A 25,762-nucleotide genomic window follows, 5' to 3' on the forward strand; every position below is an offset into this window, starting at 1 on the left:
TGAGAGATTTATAATTATAGAAGGGATTGGATTAAATAATAATTTGTTAAGTGCTTTTACACATCTTATTTGATTCAAATTATTAAGTTTAAATAAGTCTGGTAGTTAAATAGTCAGGTAATTATTATATTGTTATTTCCATTATATTACAAGGGATTTTAACCATTATCTAGCTGAACTGCAGAATTGTATAGAAAGGAGAAACTAATTTATTCATTTATTTCAGAAATTGGTGGTTGTAAGGAATCATTTATTTAACAGATTTATGATCTATTCAGCTTCAAGTCCAAGAAAGGGAGCATTGGTATCAAGCTGATTATGATCTGAGCTAATTTAGTGAAGACCTGAGTATGTTTGATAAATCCTTTTGAAAATAGTATCTGCTATTACTGGGCTGTGTTCAGTAGTGTGTGTCCCCACTTTTTCTTATATCTATGCCCTCTTCAGTCCAGTTTCCCTTTTTTAGTTCATTAGCTAATTTAACCACCTTCTAAGAAAGAGTTTTTTTAAAACTCAGATAATTATTCTATTCTAACATAGTTCAAGTTAAATGAAAAAAGGATATGATTTTAATCAGATTTCTTTTTTATTTGTACCTGTTTCTTCCTCATTTTTCTAAGCTAAGTTTCTATCATTATGCAAATGTGGTATTTACTTAATTAGAGCACATAACTGGCTATTCACTTTTCTATTTTTAATCCACTTGACTAGAGCCTTCATCTAACGTATTCTTCAGAGCCATGCTCCAGGATCACAGTATAGGTTATAATGAATTAGTTCTTGTAATCAGACCCTATTGGACATAGTCCAAGACAAACTTGTAGCATTCAAAATTCTGTGTTTTACTATAGTGAGAAGTGTTATTTGAGGGTCCAACATAGTCAATCTATTTTTATTACAGTTTTACCAGTGTAGACTTAAACAATAAAGTCTTTGAATCAATGCTGGATATAAAAGTATTTACAGAGTATGTACTGATTGTTCATTTTGTGGCTGTTTGGCTCTTCAAAAATTGGCAACCAAATTCAGGAAATGAAATGTAGTTTATTAGAAAATACCTTTCTCACAGAAGATCAAGTTTCTGTGCATCTCAGGTTTTGTGGGAATGGATCAAATACGTCAGACAAAAATTGGCTAAAGTTCCTTATTTCCATTTGAAATTGCTGTACTCATTTCTCAAAAAAATCTATTTTAGTTGTACAGTGTATTAGTTAAATGTATATTGTTAAACCAAGGAAAAAGTGGTTTTACCATATTTGTTCAATAATAATAATATACTGGACTCCTCTTGGGCCCTGCTTACATCAGTCATTGCAGTGCAAACCAGATTCCTGTCAGGTAAAACCTGACACCTCACCTGACTTTCGGCTTTAACATTAGCATTAACGCATGTTTTGTTATGGTACCAGAGGAACTGCTGAGAATTTAATTTATACTAGATGTGTTTAATTTACACTTACTGGTTGGACTAGAATAACATGTCATTCATCTTAAAAAGTAAAACTGTGGGAAAAGAGACTGGTTTTGTTGTGCTGGAATGGACTGAACAGCTTTTCTTGCTGAATGGACTGTAGCCATGTTCCAGATTCCTGGTTCCTGGCCTATAGTCAGGTTCCAGTGGTTAGTTCTATATTATAGTTAAAAAGCAGTATACTTGTTCCTGGGCAACATATATTTGTTTTAAATTTTGTCAAGCAAGCACTTGGACAGTGAATAGAACAGAAGGTAACAGCTCACAAAACTGCTATGTAGATGGTAGTTATCATTCATTACTTATTATATGTTTGAAAATTGATCACAATATTAATATCTTCAGAAATGCGAATGATCCTTTCATCTCAGACTAAATTTCATCTACTTTCAGTTAGGGGACCTCCAAATGTAGACCTGTATGGATGGTCCTCAACTTAAGATGGTTTGATCTTAAAGATCTTTCAACTTTATGATGGTATGAAAGCCATACACATTCAGTAGAAACCATAATTCGAATTCTGAATTTTGATCTTTTCAGGGGCTAGCAGTATGCAGCATGATGCTCTCTTGTGATGCTGGGCAGCTGCAGCAAGCTGCAGCTCCCATTCAGCCATGCGATCACGAGGGTAAACAGCTGGTACACGTAAACCATTCTGTACCCAGACAGCCATTCTGTTTTTCACTTTCAGTACAGTATTCAATAAATTACTTAAGATATTCAACACTATTATAAAGTAGGCTTTGTGTTAGATGACTTTGCACACCTGTAGTCTAATGTAAGTGTTCTGAGCATATTTAAGGTAGACTCGGCTAAGTAATGGTGTGCAGTAGGTTAGGTGTATTAAATGCATTTTTGACTTACGATCAATTTACAGTGGGTTTATCGAGACATACCCCATCATAAGTTGAGGAAAATCTGTATATGTTAAATGTAAATTTTTTCTAGAAGACCTCATCGCAGAACTCTATAATATTGCTCTGTGTCCATAAATATTGTACTGCAAGCTACAGAAAGTTATCGATATTGTATTTCTTAATGTTTCAAGATGCATTCAGAAATTCATTAGATTTAAAATATTTTCATGTTGGAAGGAAGTGTTTCTCACTCCTAATCTAAATCATTGTAGAAGGGATAGGCACAGAACCTTCAAGGGAGTAGACTTAAGATAGAACTTTGAAAAAAAATTTGCCATGTAAGTTATATTTTCACTTTGTCAGTAATACATAATTTCTAAGTTAATAGTTTTCTGATTACTTTTAAGACTATATGTCTTTAACACGATGAGCTATACCATTCTCTATTTCCCAGTCAGTTTTGATGCATAGCAAGTTTGGTTATTAGTCCTGTGTTATCCAAATTAGCTATTTATATAGAAATGTTTAAAAAATATATGCCTGCTTTTCAATTGTTTATAGTAATATCCACTCTGTATGCATGAAAATTAAATGCAAATTAAATACTAATTTAATGAATAGTCACATAAGGTTAAATTGCTTATGTATCTTAATAGTTTTAATAAGAATGTATAATTAGTGGGCTAAATTGGTGAAGTGGTACTTTTGTCTTTAGGTATACCATCTACATACACGCTTTTCAGTCTAAGAGAAAAACAGAATGCATTTACCATGGATATAAATTCAAATTATAGTATTCACATAACGCTTATTTGTACAACAGTTAAACATCTTTCAGGAACTTAAAGTTGACTGCAAGAGCTCAGTAAGATCAGCTTGTGTTAGAAGTGGGTCTATTTGTTGGTTCTAATATGAAGTCATAACCTCTTTCCTGTTCTTTCTTCACACATTGGAAGATGTGTCAATTGACCCAGCTTTCATTAGATAAGCTCTTAAAATGTTTTTTCACACTCTTCTGAACTCCCTTCTGACTAACATGCATTTCATGACTATCTCACGTGTGAACTTTGCTTATTGGCTCCATCTCCTAATCAGTTTATCTGTCTGAGGCTAATTTAATATTTTTAGAACATGTTAAATCCTATTCTACCTTCTTACATCCAATTTTGGATTCACTCTTTCTATCATTATTTACTATCAAAGGAATGTAATATAATTTCATATTGACCTACAGTAAATTAATTCCTAAGAGAATCTTTTGGAGGAAAAAACATACTCTAGAACCCTGAAGAAATAATTCAATTGGTAGTAGAAAGCACAATCCTTAGAGCATATAGAAATCCTTGGCCAACTAATCTGATATATGAAATAATACAATAGATATAAATAGATGTAAAATGCCTTTGAAAAACTCAGATACTAGGCACAAGCAAGGTATAATTTGGACTATGTCACAATTCCTTCTTTTGGTATAGATGATTGAAATTTGAATTTTTAAAAATTAAGCCTTTTAATCACCTTGGTATATTGCTCTCAGAATACGTTTAACAAAGGCATCTTTGAAGTGATTCTTTAATTGGATGCAATTATATGGGTTTCTAATTTTTTTAATTTAATAAGATTAAAATGTTTTCCAATATTAAATCTTAATGCTTTCCAAGGTTGCTGATTTAATTTTATCTCTGATCAAAAGAAAATGTATATTCTAAGTTAAGCTTTGACTTCTCTTACTCAAGCTATTTGTTGAAATTTATTATATATTCTATTAAAGAGGTGGGAAGAATATTGACGTGCTACACCTACTATGTTCTAGAAACTCTGCTAGATGTTTACACAGAATATCTCATTTGATCTTTCCTACAACTCTTAGAGAATGGTATTTGTTTCCTTAATTTACAGATGGAGAAAAGAGAACTCAGTGTTAAATAATTCCCAAGGGTAAACTAGCTTGTAGCAGAGTCAGTATTCAAACCCATCTCAGTTTGGCTCAAAAACCCATATGTTTTTCAATATACTACCTTTTTTCTTGATTGTAAAGACAAGAAACAAATGGAAGTAATTATTTTCCAGAGTCCACTTGGACTGAACTAAATTTACCAAATTTAGAAACATCCCTCTGGAAAGATTTTACCTGTAAAAAGAGAAGGGGCTTAGGAGAATTAATTTTTAGCTCCAAGAATCAGAATTGAAAAATTTGAGCCTTTGGTTCTCAAGCTTTCTCTGGTCCTATTTCCTTGGAATTCCTCAAGTTAAAGACATTTAAAGCATTTTCGAGCACTTGTGCTCAAAGCACTCTATTAAGAGCTCACCCTTTAAATAACAGGTTTTGTCCCCTCTAAGATGGGTTTTGAGTCCTGCAATTCTGGGCTTCATAACCTTATTGAAATTTTCCTGTCAATTCTAACCAAATTTTAGAAGTACAACCTTCTTAAGCAAATCCTAAACTATATCCATATAAGAGTGATTAAAACAATACAAGAATAATACATACTAAGAAAATAAACAGTTGAGACAGTTTAAAGTAATAATAAGTCAGAAAATGACAGCAGGATCCACAAATAATCTGGGCAAATATAAAGGAATGTGAGGTACTCTTATGATTTTGATTCACAATTTTGTGACGGCACTAAGAGATTAGGTTTTGAAGAGGTTGTCATCTTCATTGCCAATGGCAACCCCATAAGTTCCGCCACTATACCAAAGAAGTTTGGGGGCAATAATTATATAGATTAAAATATAAAAGCAAATAATGTCTTGGTTCAGTAAATATTCCTTAAAATAACTTATACAACAAAATTTTACCTTTTTACAAATCCTTTAGAACTCACAACAGATTTCATGTAGTAGTCAGAAGAATCAATGTAGAGCAGTGAAACAAATATTCATCTGGGCTGCTATCAGGAAGCTGGGATGTTCTGGTACCACCTCTACCCTTAGATTGTATAGTAGTGATTTAGCTACGTTTGGGGGCTTTTCATTCAACTAAAAAGTGAGAAGTTGAATTCATTAGTTATTCTTAAAGAGTCCTTCTAGCTCAAAAATGTCATGATTCTAAGTGCTTTTGGTAGGAAACACATGAATATATTCAGGAAGGAAAGAGGTTATAGTTGTAAAGAAAGCTAGCATGGTTGACAAAAAGAGTCATTGTGTGAAACTGTTGCCAGGAATAAAGACAGAGGAATGCGTCCCTAACTAGACCTAGAGAATAAAAAGATTTTTAAATGACTAGAACACTTTTTGACCTGGGCCCTCAGATAATGCAGGGCTATGTAAAATACATACGCACATACGTGTACAAACACAGACTCCTAATTTGATAGATAAATCCACGTATCCTTAATTTTAATCAAAACATCACAATGTATCAATATTTTAAAGGAATCAATTTATGGAAAATACATAAAAGTCATATTTAATAGGACTTTCATATATTTGAAACTAAAAATCCATTAAGTGAAAACTGTTGACTCCTCCCCCAAAATGTAGAGTTAGACTTGAAATTTTACGCACAAATTTTATATGAAGTATATATCTAGTTCCTAAATAGCTTTCCTCAAAACCATAAACATAAAAAACGCTTAATAAATAAGTTGGAATCCCAAATTAAGTTTATCTTTGAAGAGCAAGCCCTGTATTTTAAACATAGTAAGATTTAAAAATTTTAAGTTACTATATATAATATAGTTACCAGAACCACTAAAACTATACTCTAGTGACATATATCTATATTTAGCCTGAAAACTAACTGAAAAGAGAAAAATTCAACTAACTAAAAATTTTGGTCCATATTCTCCAAAAATTGTCCAAATACAGTTTATGCTGAATAAAATTAATTTTTGGTTTGCTGAATCAGCACATTCCTTTTGCAGATTCAACATTACATAGCTGTTTTAGAAATTCAGCTGAATATCAGAAGTTTTATGCAGAATTGCCTTGGAGTAGGCAAGCATCCAAAAGGTTTCCCTGGAAAAACTGCAATCTCATTTGAACATTTATTCTCACTTTTTAAAAATTCTTTATTAACATCCTGAAGAAACTCTTATAGCCTTTGAGTCTGAACATGATGACAAAGTGAAGACTCTAAAGGGACAATGAAAAGGATGCATCTGTCTTGCTCAGTTCAAGGCAAGTCATATGATGGCCTACAGATAGTCCTTGAAGGGAAAGTATTTAGTATAAATCTGTTTTAAAAAGCAATTTTTAATTCCCAGGTAAAGTTCATGTGTCAGCTGTTATGTTAGATTGAATGCCCAGAAGGTGTGTACATTCAGTTCCTAATATTAATAACTAAGGGTATGCCAAAATAAAGGGATTTATAACTTTCATTTCAAGTGACACAAATTACTAAAATAAATTAATTGGATCAATGAAAATGAGAGGTAAAAGAATTATTTTAAAATATAATATAAATTAAAGGAAGATCCAAATATTCTTTAACCTAAAAAGGTTTTCAGACCTAATAGGCATGACAAAACCTGTCTTCATTCCTTTCTATTCAGCTCAGCAAGTGCTTTTGAGCTCCAATAGTTAATCAGTTACCAGATTCCACAATCTTTGTTTTTCACACTCCTCACTTCTTGCTGTGAATTGTTCTTTTTATGTACTGAAGATCACCAAGCAGGCCAGCACTATTTTTTTTAATGCCTTAAAAAGGCAATTATTATTTTATCCACAATTAGATTTGCCATATAAAATGTTACCATATAGCAACAGTCTGTAAAACATAATAGTATATTATCAAAGAAGTAGATAGCTTAAGATGCAACATTAACAGGTGAAATATATTTAGCAAAATTATTCAACCCAGCTTTCTTAATAACCATAGCCATGCCCAACTTACAAAAAGTATAGCAAAAGTGATTATATACCAAATAACATTTATCCAAGCAAATCAATGAACATATATGCAAGTATTATAAAAATATCTAACCAGCTTTATATAAAAGATATAATGCAGGTATTACCATGTTAAAAATAGATATCTTCTTAAACATCATTTCTGAACTTAAATTTCTAAAAGTGCATAGAAAATAGAGAAAGATAAAATATATATTAACTTACCCTTCCATTTGTTTAGAAAACGTCTGCTCTTGGCCAAAAGCAGAAGGTGTTTCACTGCTGACTTTCCCTGAAGCTATGAACTTACACAGTAAATCAGTGGGAGACACCTCTGTGGACCACGCTAGAGTTTGCTAGACACTACTGCTATGTGGAAGAGTTCTGCTGCATCTAAGCTATATAAGGCGTGCAGTGGATAACCTAATATGCCTTTCATTTAACTGGCTGGGCAGGTTTCTACCGTCTGTGGAACATGGAATCACACCAGAATATGTTGGCACAACAGGCCAGTCAGACCGGTTCTTCTTTAGATCCAGAACCCGTCCAACCAGTCTGCATCAAAGGCTAGCCCAACAAGCTGCAGCGGCTCAGCTCTGCTAAGCTTGTACCAGGTGAGTTATCCCCACCTCCCGTCAACTCCCAACAAACTGCTCAGAATGTTGTAGCCTCCAGCAAAATAATTCAGAGTTCTAGTGGGAGGGGTAGATCTGTGTCAGGTACAGCAAACGTCCATTGTTACAAACCTCTCATTGTAGATAACTTGAGAGTCTGTCATCCTCAGAGGTAGGTAATCCTTTTTTAAATGTACTCCATGGCTCTGCAGACTAAAGCCTCTAGAAAGAGATTACAATGAAGAAGAATCCATAATGCCTGACCTTTCCACTAGTCCACTTGGTCTAGCTCAGCCTTGAGGGGGTGTTGATATTCCCCACAAGGGCAGTGGCCTTGAGAGTTTGAAGGAAGCATTTCTAGAGGGAGGAAAACAAGATGTGGATTGACCAAACATTTGCCTGGGTGTGTTATCTTTCCTGTACTCAAATGATCCTCATACCATTCCAGTCTTAAAATTGGAAAAACTCCTATTTCTACATACTAGGACAACTTGGAGAGGTTTTACTTTGGATATTCAACAGTTGAACACAAATTCATGATAACTACTGTATGCCAGGAACTGTGCCAGGTACAGGGTTACAATGGTGAAAAAAGACAAATTTAGTAAGAGATAGGAGCAATGTCCAGATTCCCAGTTAAACACGTCTACTAATCGTTTGGATGGAGGAAGTGAGCAACACAAGATCACATTTTGACAAAAATTCGTTTGTATTAAGAGAGATCATGTGAGATTTGTTCTTACTCTCTCATGATACACATTTAGAAACAGTCTTTTCTATCTACTGATGGAGTGATTCTACAACTTTCCTGCTTAAGTATAACCTGAAGTTTATACTGGACCTCACCTCCAGAGATTACTGGACCTTACCTCCAGAGATTCTGATTGAGTAGGTCTGGGCTGTTATCCAAGTATTGATACTTACAGTGATCCTGCTGCAGTTGTTGCAGGGGCATGGGCTCAACCTCTGGTGCTCAGCTTCTTTTCTATTTTTGTGCCTAATTAAATAGACTATATTAATCACAAGTTGCCATATTCATCTTTGTATCTCTAGTGTCTAGCACAGACACTTAGAAAGTGTTTAATAAATGCTTATTGAGGAAATACCTACTCAGGGACAACACTTGCTAGATCCCAGGGGAATCACAACTAGTAAGTGTTATATGAATCAAACTGCATTAAGTACTGTAATTAGAATAACTGAGGTAGTAGCACAGAAAAGGGAGCAAGTATGACTGAGTATAGGAGATTACAAAGGAGATTGGTTTAGAGACTTTCCTTTTTAACCATGACCAAAGATTGCTATCTGCAGGGTAACAAAAGGTTGAGGGAACAATAAAAAGAATGCCTTTGATAGAAGTAACAAAAGTTTTAGGTACCTGAGGACACCATGACCTCAACACTTAGTAATAAGGTTATTTTCTATAGCAGGTGTCAGCAGATTTTTCCGTAAAGGATCAGAGATTAAGTATTTTAGGGTTTGTGGGCCAGATTGTTTCTGTTTTAGCTATTCAACTCTAACATTGTAGCACAAAAGCAGATATAAAGAGTAGTCAATGAATGGGGGTGGCTGTGTTCCAATAAAATTTTATAAACAAGTGACAGGCTGGATTTGACCCCTGCTCTAGAGTGTAACTTGTGAAAATTAGCAAGATTGCATAATTGGTTGGGAAAATAGGCTTGGAAGTCAAATAGACTTGGGTTCCATCCCAATTCTCTTCCATATTAGCTTTGTAACCTAAATCAGGCATCTCTTTCATTTATAAAATGTGAATGTAAGTGGTAGTATCTAACCCCTAGGGTTATTGTAAAATTCAAATAATGTAACTCACATGAGGCTTTATCCAAAAATCTAGTACACAGTGAGGGCCCAATAAAATTTTGTCAGCTAAAAATAAGAATAGTTAAACATAGTAGTTGAACATGGGTGTTTATTTCCATTATTTCTTAAAGTCTACTAAAATGATAGTAAAGAATCAAAACAGCATGAACTCTTAAGGATCAAAAAGAATATGAGAGGTAGCAGACGAGAGGTGTCCATAAATTTTGGAAGAGGGAATGAGGATGAGTGGTGACTGATTTAGCAGAACAGAGAAGGAGGAAGTCTACTTGCAATAATAAAAGCAAGTCTGTCTCTTCCGCAGAATCCTGCAAAACTTCAGGAACTGGAGGCATAAGGTACCTCTAAATAGTCTTTGGGTATTGGGGGGGGCGGAGTTTGAAGTAGAGGACTGGTTGAAAATATGCTTAAGGAACAGTTTGCTCCCTAGATCCCTTCCCCAGCCCAGAAGCCTGGAGACTGCCCCTCTTCAACGTTGATGAAAGACAGGTAGGACTTGTTGATTCATGCTGGGAGAGATTGTCCCAGGTTGGTTTTGGACTTGAGAATACCGGGCAGAGCTGAGGGTAAATGGTAAAGTAATGAGATTGTATTAGTTTCCTAAGGCTGCTGTAACAAATTGCCAGAAACTTAGTGGTTTAAAAGGACACATATTTATTATCTTACAGATCTGGGGGTCGGAAGTCCAAAATGGGTCTCACTGGGTTGAAATCAGCAGGGTTGTCAGCAGGGTTGACATTCTAAGATACAGAGAGTCAGCCAGGTTGAATTCTTTTCTGGAAGCTCTAGGGGAGAATCTGTCTTCTTGTCTTTCCCAGCTTCTAAAGGCTGCCTGTGTTTTTGGCTCATGGCCCCTTCCTATCTTCAAAGCCAGCAGTGGCCAGTCAACTCTTTCTTATATTGCATCATTCTGACATTGCTTCTGCTGCCTTCCTCTTTCATATTTAAATCCAGTTGTATAATCCAGGATAATCTCCCCATTTTAAGGTCAACTGATTATCAACCTTAATTTTATCTGCAATCTCAATTCTCCTCTACTATGTAACAGAACATATTCACAGGTTCCCAGGATTAGGATGTGGACATCTTTGAGTGACCATTATTCTGCCTACCACAGAGATTAGGTCAAAGTTTCTATATTGAATAGTGAGATGGCCAGATCCATTCCGCTGCGTGGCTTCTGAATGCTGGTAACCAGGTTCATACTCCTCACCCTGAAAGCAGAAAACTGGAGAATTTCTCTCCAAGAAACTCTCAAGACTCTCATCACCCTAAGGCAGTGGTTATTAACTAGGGATGATTTTGCCCCCAGGGGCCATTTGGCAATATCTGGAGAAATTTTTGATTGTAAACAACTGGGGAAAGTAGGAGAGAGTTGTGCTACTGGCACCTATTGGATAAGGGCCAGGGATGCTACTAAACATCTTACAATGCACAGGACAGCACATCCTCCACCTTCCTCACTGCTTCCCTACATAATTTTCTGATCCAAAATGTCAGTAGTGCCAAAGATGAGAAACCCTACTCTAATGTTAAGCCTACCTGTCAACATCACCCTAATATAAATAAATAAGTCCCACCTAGGCACACAGAGTTGCAAATCGGTATTTTTATGCCTCATTCTAAGATACAGAGAGTATCTAACATGAAAGAGACAAAAAGAAACCAGTAGATAAAAACTTACAGAAAATAGTGTAGGGAACAGAATAATAATAATTTAAAATATCCACTATATTAATTTCTTCAAAGAAACAAGAGAAGATACTGAATACATGAAACAGGAACAGAAGTCTATCTAAAAGTGGAACTTTTGGAGAATAAAAAAGATATTGGAAAGTAAAAATATGGTGGCAGAAATAAAGTCAACAGGAGTTGGAAGATAAAATTGAGGAAATCTACCAGAAAGTAAAATTAAGAAAGTACTGAAGGATGTGTTACAAAATAAGAATAAACTGAAAAAGATGAAATATGGAATCCAGAAGTAGCTCCATGTCTTCTCTTTGCTTAAAGTTCAACATGGCCACCAGTCCCAAGACCACAGCACTCTATAGGGTCACTGCACACTAGTAAGTTATTGAAGACTCTGTGATTTTTACTTCAAATTCACATTGGCTATGATTGAGAGAAGAAAAGGGAAGTGGGGCAGAGGGGGAGAGAGAGAGAGAGAGAAGAGGAGAGAAAGAGATGTGAATGTGATTAGTTTTTGGTTTTAGATTTAAATTTAAAAGATTTTCTTAAATGCAAGTGTTCACTTTACCCTTTACCAAGGGTTAATGTTCACAGATCATAAAATGAGGAAGGCAGTCAAACTGGTACAAGTACAAACTTGCACCTGCAGAAAAAGTTTGCATAAACATTCATATCTGCCAATATTCATACGTAAAAGTTTGCAACATACTATCCAACAGCTAGTAAAACCTGATTACAATGAAGTTAAGAGCATGTTTCACTTGAATAAACCCAAATCAGGAAAACCTGATTTTGAGCTTGCCTCAATTGTCCTTAGAGTATGGAAACATGGATTAGTTATTTAACATCCTGAGCCTCAATTGCTTCATTTATTAAATGAGGGAGTGTGATTGGATATATTCTAAATATCTATTCAGCTCAACACTTTTATTCGAAAGTTCTTTTGAGCAAGTGAACAATTCAAAAAAATATGGGAGCAAAAGCAAGGTAGACCAATCAAGGAGACATTTTACAGAAGAGAAATTTTAAAATGCAAGTTAATTTTTGGTTGTATATTCTCCAAAAGTTGACACTGAAATATGGATTCACATTCAAGTGATTTATTAGAAATGTGCTCCGATATGAAACTAATTAGGGAGTGAGGAAGGAAGGACCAGAAAGGAGAATAAGAAAAGCGAGGGTATGATTTTAGCTCAACCTGGTGCCAGGGAGCGCTGGAGCATAAATTACAAAGAAAGAATTTATCCCACCTAGAGGCAAAGGAACAGGCTTTCGTACTCCTGAACCAGTCACTGCCTACTGGCTGCTCCAGGGATTTGTAAACTTCCAGGCACTTTCAGCTCTCCATGAGAAGTGGTTCTAGTAACCTGAGAACATTCCTTTGAAGAAGGTTGTAGGTGATATAACATTAAGAGTGAAGCATTAATATTTCTGCTTCCAGCCAAGATGAAGATATAGGAATCAGATTTACCCTACCACCTAAAAAACAACGAGGGTAAAATGTATAAAACAATTGGTTTCAAGACATTGTGCATCAGTCAACAAAGAACAGTTATCTCTAGGGAGAGAGTAAACAAGGTGAGTCCCACAATCACTCCAGCTTACTGCCAGGAGAGAGTATCCAGGCCATAGAGAAGAGAGGGATTCCTCAGGTAGAGTTTAGTGGTCTTATGGAGATTGTCAGATTGGATAAAAATGCAAAACCCAACTGTGTACTCCCCTCAATAAACATATTTTTAGATATAAAGACGCAGATAGGTTAAAAGTAAAAGGATCAAAAAAGTATGCCATGCTAACACTAATCAAAAGACATCTGGAGTGGCTATATTAATCAGACAAAATAGGTTTTAGATCAGAGAATATTACTGAGGACAAAAATGGTGATTTCAAAATGATAAAGGGGTGAATTCATCAAGGAAACCTAATAATCCTACACATTTATGCATCTAATCATGTAAATAAAAAAAATATGTGAAGCAAAGGCTGATAGAAAGGATAACAGAACAAATCCATAATTATATTTAGTAACTGTATTTGGAGATTTCAACAACCCTTACTCAAAAATTGATACATAAGTAGACAAGAAATCAGTAAGAGTGTAGAAGACAACACTATCAACAATCTTGGTTTAATTGACATTTGTAGATCCCTCAGCCTAAAAACAACTGAATGCACATGTGTTTCTTCAAATGTACATGGAACATTTACCAAGTTAGACCGTGTTCTGTGTTCTAAAATGTCTCAAATTTAAATAGATTCAAATCATACAAAGTATGTTTTTGAGCTCAGGAGAATTAAATTAGAAGTCAGTACAAGAATGATGTGTGGAAAATCTCCAAATACTTGTAAACTAAGTAACACACTCTTAAATAACTCATGGGTCAATGATGAAATAAAATGGGAAATTAGGAAGTATTTTGAGATAAATGGTAATAAAAACAACATACTAAAATTTGTGAGGTAAAATATATAGTTAAATTCAGAATGTTCTAATGTTGTAATCTTGGTAGGTAACTCATTTATAAATCTAGTAAGAAGGTTAAAAGACAAAAGTATTAAAAATAACTATAACTATCATAATTTGTTAATGGATACACAAGGTAAAAAGATGTAAATTGTGATATCAAAAACAAAATGTTGGCTGGGGGGGAGAATAAAAATGTAGAGCTTTAGTATGTGTTTGAAGTTAAGTTGTTATCAGCTTAAAACAGACTATTTTAACTATGAGATGTTTTATGTAAGCCTCATGGTGACCACAAAGCAAAAAACCTATGGTAGACACACAAAAGATAAAGAGAAAGGAATCTAAGCACACCACTACAGAAAATCACCAAATCACAAAGGAAGAGAGGGAACAAAGGAATTACAAAATATTCAGAATACAGTGAACAAAATGGCAATAGTGAGTCCATACTTATCAATAATTTAAATGTAAATGGACTCAATTATCCAATCAAAAGACATAAAGTAGCTGAATAAATAAAAAAACATGGGGCTTCCCTGGTGGCGCAGTGGTTGAGAGTCTGCCTGCTAATGCAGGGGACACGGGTTCGAGCCCTGGTCTGGGAGGATCCCACATGCCGTGGAGCAACGAGGCACGAGCCACAACTACTGAGCCTGCACGTCTGGAGCCTGTGCTCCACAACAAGAGAGGCCACAATAGTGAGAGGCCCACACACCGCGATGAAGAGTGGCCCCCACTTGCCGCAACTAGAGAAAGCCCTAGCACAGAAACGAAGACCCAACATAGCAATCAATCAATCAATCTTTAAAAAAAAAAAAAAACATGTCCCAACTAACTAATGCTGCCTACAAAGAGACTCACCTCAGCTTTAAGGGCACACATAGACTGAAAGTGAAGGAATGGGAAAAGATATTCTACGCAAATGGAAACCAAAAGAAAGCAGAGGTTGCCATATTTATCTCAAACAAAACAGGCTTTCAGTCACTATAATAAGAGACAAAGATGGTCATTATATAATGATAGAAGTGTCAGTTCATTAAAAGGGTATAACAATTGTAAATATTTATGCACCCAACATAAATATATAAATACCTAAATATATAAAGCAAATATTAACAGATTTTTAGGGAGAAATACACAGCAGTACAGTAATATTAGGGGAGTTTATGCATGTTGTCAATTAATTTATGACAAAGGAACTGAGAATGTACAATGGGGAAAGGGCAGTCTCTTCAATAAATGGTGCTTGGAAAACTAGACAGCCACATGCAAAAGAGTGAAACTGTACCAACTGTATAACACTATACAAAAAAATCAACTCAAAATGGATTAAAGGCTCGAATGTAAGACCTGAAACTATAAAACTACCAGAGGAAACCATAGGTGGTAAGCAGCTTAACATCGGTCTTGGTGATGTTTTTTGCATTTGACATCAAAATCAAAGGCAACAAAAGCAAAAATAAACAAGTGGGACCACAGCAAACTCAAAAGCTGTAAACTGTACTGTATATATGAAAGTTGCTAAGGGAGTAGATCTTAAAAGTTCTCATCAAAAGAAAAATGAGTAACTATGTGTGGTTATGGATGTTAATAGACTTATTGTGATCATTTTGCGATATATACATATATCAAATCATTATGTTGTGCATGTGAAACGAATAAAATGTTATATGTCAAGTATAGCTCAATTCAAAAACAAACTCAGTGAGGTCAGGACCTATGTCTGCCTGTTCTCCAATGTACTTCCAACACCTAGCATAAGGTCTTCCTGGCATAAAGTCGGCATTCAATAAATGTATATTGCATGAATTCAACCAAATTCTATTTGACTTGGTGACCTGAGCAAATTTGTTCTTTTCTCTAAGCATTAGCTTCCATTTCTGTAAAATAAGGGCTTTGGGCTAGATACTCTCCAAGGTCCTTTTCAGTTCTGACATTTCATGGTTTACTTTCCTTAAACTTTAATCCCACTCCCAGTAACATCCTCACTCATTTGAAAAAAAAAAGTAGAGGACTTCAGTACCCCACTTTCAACAATGGATAGAACATCCAGACAGAAAATCAACAATGAAACATTGGTCTTACACTACACATTTGATCAGATGAGCCTAATGGACATATATAGCACATTCCACTCACATTAGACCAGATGGACCTAACAGACATACAGGACATTCCATCAAGCAGCAGAATATACATTCTTGTCAAGTGCACATGGGATATTCTCCAGGATAGATCACATACAGGTCACAAAACAAACTTTAGCAAATGTAAGAAGATTGAAACCATACCAAGTATCTTTTCTGACCACAATGGTATGAAACTAGATATCAGTAACAGGAGGAAAACTAGACAATTCACAAATGCATGGAAATTTAATAACACACTCCTGAAAAACCAATGGCTCAAAGAATAAAAGGGAAATTTAAAAAATCATGAAACAAATGAAAATGGAAACACAGCATACCAAAACTTACAGGTTGTAGCAAAAGCAGTTCTAAGGGGGAAGTTTATAGTGATAAACAACTATGTTATGGAAAAAGAAAAATCTCAAATAAACAACCTAACTTTACATATTAAGGAACTAGAAAAAGAAGAACAAAGTAAGCCCAAAGTTAACAAAAGGAAGAAAATAACAAATATCAGAGCAGAAATAAATAAAATAGAAACTAAAAAGGCAATATAAAAGATCAATGAAACTAAGAGTTGGTTTTTTCAAAAGATAAAAAATTGACAAACCTTTAGCTAAACTAAGAACACTCAAATAAATAAAATCAGAAATGAAAAAGGAAACATTAAAATTGGTAACAGAAATACTAAGGATTATTAAGAAACTATTATGAACAATTATACACCAACAAAGCAGATGACCTAGAAGATATGGTTATTCCTAGAAACGTACACCTATCAAGACTGAATCACGGGGACTTCCCTGGTGGCTCGGTGGTGCTCCCAATGCAGGGGGCCTGGCTTCAATCCCTGGTCAGGAAACTAGATCCCACATGCATGTCGCAACTAAGAGTTCACATGCCACAACTAAGGAGCCCGAGTGCCGCAACTAAGGAGTCTGCCTGCCACAACTAAGACCCAGTGCAACCAAATAAATAAATATTTTAAAAAAAGATAAATAGTAAAGATCACATTTTTTTTAAAAAAAAGACTGAATCACGAAGAATTAGAAAATCTGAACAGGCCAGTTACTTATTGAATCAGTAATAAAAAACCTCCCAGCAAATAAAAGCCCAGGATCAGATGGCTTCACTCGTGAATTCCAACAAACACTGAAAGAAAAATTAATACCAGTCCTCCAACTCGCCTAAAAAATGGAAGAGGAGGGAATACTTCCAAACTCATTGTATAAGGCTAGCATTGTCTTGGTACCAAAGCCAGAAAAGACACTATAAGAAAAGAAAATTACAGGCCAATATCCTTGATGAGTATAGATGCAAAATTCCTCAACAAAATATTAGCAAATCGAATTCAACAGTACATGAAAAGAATTATACACCATGATCAAGTGAGATTTATTCCTGAAATGCAAGGATGTTTCAACATATGCAAATCAATAGATGTGATATACCACATTAAACAAAATGAAGGATATAAATCATATTATCATATCAGTAGATATCTAAAAAGCATCTGACAAAATTCAACATCCTTTCATGGTAAAAACTCTCATCTAATTGGATATAGAAGGAGCGTACCTCAATATAATAAAGGCCATATGTGACAAGCCCACAGCTAACATCATACTCAACAGTGAAAAGCTAAAAGATTGTCTTCTAAGATCAGGAATAAGACAAGGATGCCAACTCTTGTCACTTTCATTCAACATAGTAATGGAAGTCCTAGCCAGAGCAATAAGGCAAGAAAAAGAAATAAAAGGCATGAAAATAAGAAAGGAAGAAGTAAAATTGTCTTTGTATGCAGATGATATATAGTATATAGAAAACCCTAAAGACTCCACCAAAAAAAAAAAAAAACTGTTAGGGCTAACAAATTTATTTAGTAAAGTATCAGGACACAAAATTAACGTACAAAAATCAGTTGAGTTTCTATACACTAACAACAAACTAATGGAAAGAGAAATTAAAAAAACAATCCCATTTACAATTGCATCAAAAAGAATAAAATACTCAGGAATAAATTTAACCAAGGAGGACAAAGCTCTGTACACTGAAAATATAAAATGTTAATGAAAGAAATTGAAGAAGACAGAAATAAATGGAAAGATATTCCATGTTCATGGATTGGAAGAATTGATATTGTTAAAATGTCCATACTCCCCAAAGTGATCTACAGATTTAATGCAATCCCTATCAGAATTCCAGCAGCATTTGTCACAGAAATGGAACAATCCTAAAATTTGTGTAGAATTACAAAAGACCCCAAGTAGTCAATGCAATCTTGAGAAAGAAGAACAAAGCTATAGGCATCATGCTCCCTGATTTCAAACTATATTACAAAGCTATAGTAATCAAAGCAGTAATGATATTGGCATAAAAATAGACACATAGGGAAAAAAAAGACAAAAAAAAAAGACAAAAAAAACAGACACATAGATCAATGGGACAGAATAGACAAATGGGATATTATTCAGCCACGAGAAAGAAGGAAATTCTGCCATTTGCAACAACATGGGTAAACCTGGAAGGCAGTATGAGTATGCTAAGTGAAATAAGCCAAAGACAAATAGTGTATGATATCACTTAAAAAAAATTTGAACACATAGGAAAAGAGGGTAGAATGGTGGTTGCCAGGAACTTGGGGGTTGGGGAAATAGGAGAGGCTGGTAAAAGGGTACAAACTTTCAGTTATAAGATGAATAAAGTCTGAAGACATAAGATATAACATGGTGACTATAGCTGATAATACTGTACTGTATAATTGAAATTTGCTGAAAAGGTAAAACTTGAGTGTTCTCACCAAAAATTGAAAAATAAATAAAAAGGTAAATATATGAGGTGATGGATGTGTTAATTAACTTGATGGTGGGAATCCATTTACAATGTGTATATATATATATATATATATATCAAATCATCACCTCAATTTAGCTGAAGAAAGGTCATTGATATATCCACGGTCATCTAGGTTTTTCTTATGTTACCATCTAAGGATTTTATAGTTTTGCATTTTACATTTAGGTCTATGATTCATTTTGTGTTAATTTTTGTGAAGAGTGTAAGGTATGTGTCTAGATTCATATTTTTGCATGTTCAGTTGTTCCAGCATAATTTGTTGAAAAATCTCTTCTTTGCTCCATTGTATTTCCTTTATTCCATTGTCAAATATCAGTTGACTGTATTTATGTGGGCCTACTTCTCGGCTCTATTCTGTTCTATTAATCTGCTCGTTTATTCTTTTGCCAATACCACACTGTCCTGATTACTGTAGCTTTATAGTAAGTCTTGAAGTCCAGTAGTGTCAGTCCTCCAACTTTGTTCTCCTTCAATATTGTGTTGGGACTATAGCTTTTTCATAATAATAACTAATAATTTAGGGTACTTGTCACCTCTAAGCACTTTTTATACAGTAACTCATTAATTATCATAAAACATTATAAGGTAGGTGTTAAAATATTTACAGATGAGGAAATAAACAGTTTTTTAAAAAATTAATTAATTAATTTTATTTATTTAGGCTGCACCAGGTCTTAGTTGAAGCATGCTGGATCTTTGTTGCGGCATGTGGGATCTTTTAGTTGCAGCATGCAGACTCAGTTGTGGCATGCGTGCGAGATCTGGTTCCCCAACCAGGGATCGAACCTAAGCCCCCTGCATTGGGAGTGCAGAGTCTTACCCAATGGACCACCAGGAAAGTCCCAGTTAAAGAGGTTTTGGCAGCTCATCTCTAGAACTCATGTGTTTAATCATTACATTGTACTGCCTTAGAGGTGAACTAGATTTTGATCCTCAAATTGATATTTTTTTCTATTATTTAGCTACTTTTATTTATATGTGTTATTGTTAAGGAAATAATTACTTTTAAAGTTCCTTTCAATAACATACTTTTTTTTTTCTGCCACTCAGTGAGTGGGAAAGAAGAGTTTTATATTCACCCCCTCCAAAAAAAAAGTTTCCTCTACTTCTCAGAAGCTATTTATTCTGTGTTAGTATTTCCCAAACATATTTGACCTGAGAACACTCTTTTTTTTTATAGCATACTATCATACTTGTTAACCTCCTACTTACTACCGTGTGAAGTATTCTGCAGGACACTAGTTTGGAAAAATGAGATAGTGCCAATACTTACTGTATGTTGTAATATCAAATATTCTCCCTGGAATAGCAGCAGGTGTGATTAAAACCTCCCATAATTATCTACCTGGTTTTGCTGTTTATTTTTCATACCCCTTTACATGTATTTTACAAATCTTAAATTCTTTTGTCCCAAATGAAACTAACTTGAGATACTTTAAGCCAAAAAGGCAGAGATTTATTTTGAGGTTATAAAGGTATCCTAAGAAGAATAAAGGGATGTAGGTATTTTGAAAGCAGGGAGTCAGTCTGGCGAAATGAGGAATTTGAACCAGGAAATAGAAAGCCTCATTACTCTCATTCTCTCCCTCCTTGGGGCACATGGTCTTTCATTTCTGCATGTATCTGCAAATCTACTTAATTTTCCGTTCTTTGCAGATCCAAATGTCAGCTAAAATATCCCAGGACTTGAGATTTAGATAATATTGGCATGAACCACATTCCACACCCATTGAGACTCTGGAGACTTCTATGAGATTTCTGCAGATTTCTGAGTGAGGGCCAGTGAGATAAGGGGGTGGGAGAATGCCAGGGTGATGCTCTCCTGGTCACCTCTGGCTCTGGGTCCCTGTTTCCATATGTCATACACTTTGTTGAAGATTTTGGGGTTTATATCACAGCAATATAATCAGTACTATTTGCTGAGAATATTTTTAACCACTCCTGAGAAATTTCCTTTGGACCTTCACCCACAATAGTCCTTCCACTTCAAACTTTCCTGCTGAATTCTTTCTCCTTCTCTTTTCTGGAGGGAAATAATTTTTTCTGATGTCATGCAGAGCAGCTTTACTATCTCCTTTGTTTCTATCTCTTCTGATACTTACACCCTCAGGGTTTTATACTCTATCCTAAGCAACTCAAACAAAGACACATCCCTTTATGTTTTCATAGTTTGCTAGGGCTGCCATAACGATAACCACTAGGTGACTTAAAAAACAGAAATTTATATTCTTACAGTCTGTGCCTACAGAACTCTGAAATCAAGGTGTTAGCAGGGTTGGTTTCTTCTGAGGGCCATGAGGGAAGAATCTGTTCCAGGCCTCTCTCCTTATCTTGTAGATGGATATCTTCTCCCCATGTCTTCCTTCTGTACGTATCTGTATCCAGATTTCCTGGTTTTATGAGGACACCAGTCATATTGGATTAGGGCCCACCCTAATGACTTCATTTTAATTTAATTGCTTCTTTAAAGATCTATCTCCAAATACAGTTATATTCTGAGGTACTGGGATTTATGATTTCAACACATGAATTCGGGGGTTGGGGGGGTAACATAATTTAGCCCATAGCACGGGTATTTGTCTCTAAAATAGTATATAAGTTTTACCTTTGTTACTTTTGCTTCTTAGTGTTTATTGGGGGAAAAAAGTCCTCTCTATAGCAAGTCAGTTTAAGCAAGCAGCTTTAGCGGATTAGAATTGGGTTCCAATTCCAAATCCCCAGGACAGAGAATCAGATTGACAGAATTGAGATTATATATCCACCCCTGATCAGTCAGCGCTTGCCAGCGTGAGATTATTTAGTACATATCAGGTTGATGGGGCCCATCCTTGTTGACTAGTTTCCAGTGAAGTGAGAACAGTTAGGAGCTGGTCAGTCACCTTAAGCATTATCTACCATTAAAAAACCAGTGTAAATAGTGTAAATTAAAATTTATTTAGAATTGAAAAGGGCAATATTGTATATTTTCCAATTTTTATGACTAAAGCTAACTTAAATAGAATAAACCCTTGAGAATTTATTACTGAGAAAATTTTATGATTGATCAAGACTTAAGAGAAAGAACGTGAAATGGGTATTTTATATCTGTATTTAATGTGGAAGTAATTGGTGTACTCAAACTTCTAATGTGAAGTCATAGAACTACAAAGCAAAATGAACTTATGGTTAAATATCGCAACTTGCTTTGTCTGAAATTACCTAAGTACTACGTAGATGCTAATGAATTCTCCGACTTGAGGAGACATGCAATGAAAATTGCATCACTCTGGTTCTAAGTGCTGCTGTAAGCAGTGATTCTTTTTTTCCACCCATAGTTTCTTCCTTTAAATTGCTGCCTTGTGCCAAATTAAGAGATATGAATTTGCAAATAGCTTCACTTTACGTGCCAGCAATAAATAACTAGACTCACCAAGGAAAGGTAACCTCAGCCACCTTTACAAAAGTTCATATATTTTTTTCTTTACCTTTATGCCTGTGTCACTACTACTTATTTTTTGCTGTGACACATGTTAGAGATTTCCTATGTCTGAGAGTATAATGACCAGGGTCTTTAGTGCCAGAGAAGTTGTAATTAGCCGGAAACATGGCTGGAGGTCACATTTTCTAAGTAGCAACATGCTTTTACTTCTGGCTTGGAAGGCAGTGGCAAGCTTCTCTCTTCCTACCACTCCAATTCTTTCCTCCTTGGCATTATAGTCTAGTTGTTAGGAGTTTGGGTTTCAAAATGAGAAAGGCCTGTGTTCAAATCCCTGTTCAACCATGTATTAGTTGTTAAATTCTTAGGTAAATTACTGGGCTTGTGAGATTAGTTTCTTCATCCATGAAGAGGGATAATAAGATTATTAAAAGGATTAAATGGGATATTTGCATTGTGTTTAGCAAGAGCCTGGCACATAGTCAATGTTTAAAAAGTAGTAGCAAGAGTTACAAATAATACTAATTATTATTTTCAGTGCTAAGCCTGGGGAAACAAAGATGCATGAGGCATGGTCCCTGTCTTGAAGGAACTCACAGACCAATAGAATGTGGGACTCAAAAAGTATCAGTGTAAATGTATCTTTATATTGGGAAGGCACTTGGTACTTGATAGATGGTTCTTAATTTTTCTATTAAGGCTACATTATTATTTTTAAAAATACCTGTAAATGAAGTTTATTCTTAACTTTAGATTTTAAGAACTTTATCCTCAGAGCAAGTTATCATAAATGACTCATTAGAACTGTAGGTGTTGGCATTCTTTGCCCTGTTCTCAGTTCTGTCCCAGCTACATAGGCTGCCAGGCTCTTTCCTAGGTACCAGGGAGAGGACAGCCAGGTGGGTATCAGGATCAAAATGATGAACCATATTCAACCTAGAAGATTGGCTCTGGTCCCAGCTTTGGAAGTTGAGTGGAAGAACTAGACTGTGAGGTGGAAACTCAGGAAATCTATCTAGTATTGAGGCAAAGGAAAACAGGCTCAAGTCATTCAGTTGGTACCCAAGGCCAGATTTCCTCCAGGCACCTTGGGGGAAGAGGGAACAGAGAAACTTAGGAACTCAAGGAATCTGTGAAGGTGCTTAAAGCAGCAGCCTGACCTTCATAAAAGTAGTCTAACCTGGGAGTAGTGTAGGGTAAGAGAGGTGGAGAGAATGGTGCTACCCATGCCTTAGCCCAGCGGTCTCTAAACCTTTCTGACTGTTAATCTTTATTTTTATTTATTTATAAATTATATACATGTACCTGTATTACTAGTAACATCTCAGTGCATAATAAAATTCATTGTTAATGATAACTGCAATTATTTAAATAATTTAAGAAGTAGTTTAAAATTATTTGGCTGGCTTCTTGCCAGATTTGATTATACTGTTACTGTTTTTAAATGAAGGTAGGCTGATGAAGAAGAGATTTATCCGCTTTCTTGTTGTTTGGTATTGTGCTTGCTTTGTTAGTGTTATCTTTGTTTTGCCTTTTCTTTGCCTTTTCAAGCCATCATTTGAGGGTTACGTTTAATAATCCATAAATGCACTTAATTAGGCATGTATAGACAGAAATGCATTGCTTATATACTGAAAACCAGTGAAAAATTAGGGTATTATCTCTTTCTGTTTGTAAAACTCCTGCTCCTCCCCCAGGTTACCTTGCATATCGTATGGAATGTGTTTCCTCCCCTAACATTCGAAGGATGAATGGTTATGATATAATCCTTTTATTTTTTTCTGAACTGATGTTAGAAGAGTTTGAGAGAAGTTAAGGAAGTAACATTCTCCTTTTTATAAAGAAGGAGAAGAGAGACAGGTTGATGTGTAGGGCTGCAGAGGAGAGGAGAAGGAATGGAGGTTGACAAGATATGACAATTACCAGAGGGAGTGAGTTTTGGGAGAAATAGATTAATAAAGGATCTTTTCAGGAGGTTTTACTATGTGAAATTGGTGTGCCCTGTCCCTCATATCTCCATATCTTTTGTTCTGGTTATACATTTTTGACTAAATAAGAATGCTGCATTCTTTAAAATTTCTTAATGATAGAGTACATACAACATTATACACTCAAAATGATTTTCCTTGCTACTTGCCTATCCAAATCCTGCTCAGCTTAATATCCACTTTTTCCAAGTAGCCTGTATCAGACTGTATTTTCTAAAAATGGCAGCAACAATATTGCCCATTCCACATAATTCTTTTCCAAGGTGACTTTGATACTCTTCCCTTCACTGAAGGGTTTATACAAATGGCAAACAAGTACATGAAAAAGATGTTCAACATTAAACATCACTAGCTATTAGGGAAATGCAAATTAAGACCACAATGAAATATTCTTAACACACCTATTACGTTAGCTAAAATTAAAAAAAAAATAGTGACAATACCAAATGCTCGTGAGGATGTAGAGAAACTAGATCTCTCATACATTGCTGGTGGGGAGGTAACATGGTACAGCCACTCTGGAAAATAGTTCATTGGTTTCTTGACGAACTAAACATATACTTAACATATAACCAAGCAGTCACACTCCTGGCATTTATCCCAGAGAAATGAAAACTTACGTTCACACCAAAACCTTTACGGAAAAATTCACGGTGGCTTTATTTGTAAGAGCTCCAAACTGTAAACAACGAAAATGTCCTACAATAGGTGACTAGTTAAACAAATGGTGGTATAGCCATACCAGGGAATACTTCTTAGCAATAAAAAGGAATGGATTATTGACACATGCAGTAACTTGGATGGATTTCAAGAGCATTATGCTGAGTGAAAAAACATCAGTCTTAAAAGGCCACATACTATAGAATTTCATCTATATAAAATTCTGGAAATGACAAAATTATGAGATGGATATAACAAATTAGTGGTTGCCAGGGTTTAGGGATGGTAGGGGGAGAGTATGACTATGAAGTGATAGCACAAGAGACTTATTTGTGGTGATAGTTATGTATCTTAATTGTGGTAATGGTTCCATGAATGTACACATGATCAAATGTACACACAGGAATGTATACATGTGACATTGTCACTATCCTGATTTTGAGATTTCCTGGTTTTGAGTAACTATACACAGTTACTAAGATGTAGCTATTGGGGGGAACTGAGTGAAGGATAGGTGAGACCTCTCTGTACTACCTTTGCAACTTTTTTTGAAACTGTAGTTATTTCAAATTAAGAGTTAAAAGAAGGCAGAAGACTAAATTTAGATTAGACCCTCGTCAGCCTTTGTCTCCACTCTTTTCCCACCCCTGGAAAAGGCAGCAGAAGGGTGTTACAGAGCACACCAGAAATGTTTTAAATTTAACTTGTGAATTTTTTCTTTGACTTCAGTATTGCATAGAATTGTGTTATTTATTTTCCAAATGTTTGTGGGTTTCCTAGATATCTTACTATAATAGCTTTCTAATTTAATTCCATTGTGCAAGATTTTAAACTTTTGAAAAATGTTGAGGATTTATAGCCTACTATATACCTACCTTAGTGTACTTTCCATGTACACTTGAATAGAATGTGCATTCTGTAGTTATTGGATAGAGTGTTTTATA

At 35.2% G+C, this 25,762-nt stretch overlaps 1 protein-coding gene across 2 annotated transcripts in view; it reads left to right on the plus strand.

Annotated features, from left to right (window-relative positions):
- The window catches only part of LOC309610562 (uncharacterized protein), a 651,150-nt gene that overhangs the window by 195,502 nt on the left and 429,886 nt on the right, over positions 1–25,762 (plus strand). Inside the window, exon 1 of one of the 2 annotated variants that reach the window (XR_014234018.1) lies at positions 7,672–7,778. The exons of the other annotated variant lie outside the window; for it this stretch is intronic. The gene's annotated coding sequence lies outside the window, so the exon portion shown is untranslated. Of the gene's footprint in view, positions 1–7,671; positions 7,779–25,762 lie in introns of those variants that run through there. 2 annotated transcript variants of the gene reach the window in all.

The sequence above is a fragment of the Balaenoptera borealis genome (assembly GCF_965194805.1).
Source record: "Balaenoptera borealis genome assembly, chromosome: 14".
Classification (NCBI taxonomy): domain Eukaryota; kingdom Metazoa; phylum Chordata; class Mammalia; order Artiodactyla; family Balaenopteridae; genus Balaenoptera; species Balaenoptera borealis.